The following is a 2,584-nucleotide window of genomic DNA, read 5'->3' on the forward strand; positions in this document are numbered from 1 at the left end:
TATTTGAATATGATTTTAGACTCTTTGTAATACTCTTGACAATATGTATGATGCTAGAGTCCCTACAGCCTGGAGAAAAGTTAGTTACATTATATTGTGTGTTGAGTGAAGAAAAACTGGTTTATATTTTGTGGTTTAAATTTTTAGTGGATGGCAGCTTATACAAAGCCTGTGATCATGAAATTATGCAATAAAAAGACAAGAATGAGAGAGGCATTTTGTTGTCAAATATACACCATCTTTCTAATTGTGGCACCATGTTGCTTTCAAGATGAAAGCAGTCTCTAGCATTAAGTGTGCCTATGTAGTGTATGGCATTAAAAGATTGGGAAAAGGCAAAATATTATTTTATGTTTGACTAATAGTATTTTAATGTTAGATATCGTGGGAATCAGCTGCCATTGGGTTCTGGTTTATACAGTTACTGGAAAGAGACCCTCAGTTCAGGTCCTGGGTATTTGGAGGACGTCCTGATCTGTTTTGGATGACTGGTTTCTTTAATCCTCAAGGATTCCTAACTGCTATGAGACAAGAGGTAGGACTATATATAACATGTACTATATCTGAGTAATTTATGCCTAAGACCCTGTACTTTTTGACCCAATTTGACTTTGAGCAACTTTAGAAATTTATTAAATTTTGATTTAATAACTTTAAAAGTGAAAATTGTCTTTTGATTAAAAAATGGTAGCTTTAGCATAATTTGAGGTACAATATGTGTGAGAAATTTTGTCACTGTTGAGAAAATTGTTGCCCAAGTTTGAGGTGAAATTTATTAGATTTCATGTAAGAAAAAGTTTAGCTCACTTTGATGTAAAAGCTACAGTGCATACAATGGCTATCAAATTCCACTGACCACACTACATGCAAGCAGTATCTAATGCTAAGCCATTGGCTGGATCAGTTAATATAACTCTAGCCTTCCAGCAGAGCCTATATTCAGGCTACACTTACATTATAATCTTCTTCAAAAGACTCACTTTAGCTAATACTTTGAAATTGTTCAAGTGCAGTTTCTCATTTATTGCAGTAAATGCATCTACAGTCATGCTCAAAGCATGGTATAGGTGTTCCCAGTACTGTGTACTGCACATGCTTAGATGACCTGAATAAAGGAATGGAGCTACCTCCAAATCAGGATTGGTATAGGACTAGGTGTGGTTATTGATGATGATCCATCTAATATTGTATTAACTTCAAAATTATCAATATTTATATTAGGATTGTTCCCAGTAAAATTGTATTGAGTAGATGAACCATTGATATTGCTGTCGTTAACTAGAACTTTATAATACTTTATACATTGTTGGTTCTGTTGATTAGAATGAACTAAAAATTACAAAAGAATATACACTATATACCCATGACATTATAATGAAAGACAGAGAGAGAGAATACAAGATAGAGCTAATTGTTTCACAATACATTATACTAAAGTATGTCCATTCTATACTACTGGAGACAGGGAGGATTGATGTCTTTGTGTTGGTTTCAAGGTTTTGGTTTTGGTGGTATTGAAAGAGGAATATCCAGACCACCTAACCTATCCATGATCAGCTCTTGAGTAGTGAACTTCCTCTGGAGGAGAGGGGGAGAGAGAGGGAGGGGGGAGAGAGGGGGGGAGAGAGAGGGGGAGGGAGATAAAGGGTGTGTTACTCCATACAGTATAATGTGTATTGGCTTACATTTCCATTGACTGCTGCATGGACTACTCTTTCCTCAGTGGGCGGTTTATTCTTTGGTGTTCTCTTACCAGCTGCTATTGATAGATCAGCATACAATACTTTATGAGGAGCAGCTGGAGGAGGAATGGGAGGAGGAACAGACTAGGAGGAGAGAGAGAGGGAGAGGATGTATAAGATACCATTACATGTACATGTACATTATCATTACTTTGTTGTTAACTGATGCATATACCACTGGTTGTTCTTGAGTTGGTGCTGCCTGTGGTCTCTTCCCTTTAGCAGCAATAGCCAGATCAGCATACACTGGCTTATGAGCTGATTCATCAACTAACACCTATTGAATATAACAACATGAACCTTAATTACTAATGTACATACCTTATGTACTAATATACCTTATACTAATGTACATACCTATACTAATGCATTTACATGTACTTGTGGTACGTGTGTATTAGTTACTATAAGGTGGTATGTCAGATTACATAAGGATAAGTTCACCTTATTATGTGAAAAGCTAAAAGGATATACTCAATTCACCCATTACCCCTCTTCCCTTCCTTTATATGATACAATACATAATGTACATGTAGTTCATTAAACCCAATACATTATGTACGTGTAGTTCATTAAACCCAATACATTATGTACATGTATTTCATTAAACCCAATACATTATGTACGTGTAGTTCATTAAACCCAATACATTATGTACATGTAGTTAATTAAACCCAATACATTATGTACATGTAGTTCATTAAACCCAATACATTATGTACGTGTAGTTCATTAAACCCAATACATTATGTACATGTAGTTCATTAAACCCAATACATTATGTACATGTAGTTCATTAAACCCAATACATTATGTACATGTAGTTCATTAAATCCAATACA

At 35.0% G+C, this 2,584-nt stretch overlaps 1 long non-coding RNA gene across 1 annotated transcript; it reads right to left on the reverse strand.

Moving 5' to 3' along the window:
- Positions 1-1,294: 1,294 nt before the first annotated feature.
- LOC109588856 (uncharacterized) lies at positions 1,295-2,080 on the reverse strand. Its single transcript, XR_002188400.1, has 3 exons — positions 1,894-2,080; positions 1,686-1,826; positions 1,295-1,578 (listed from the first exon to the last, which is right to left on the reverse strand). It is a non-coding gene; the product is annotated as an uncharacterized LOC109588856 (long non-coding RNA).
- Positions 2,081-2,584: the final 504 nt, after the last annotated feature.

This window comes from Amphimedon queenslandica, unplaced genomic scaffold (genome assembly GCF_000090795.2).
Source record: "Amphimedon queenslandica unplaced genomic scaffold, v1.1 AMPQUscaffold_11809, whole genome shotgun sequence".
Taxonomy (NCBI): Eukaryota; Metazoa; Porifera; class Demospongiae; order Haplosclerida; family Niphatidae; genus Amphimedon; species Amphimedon queenslandica.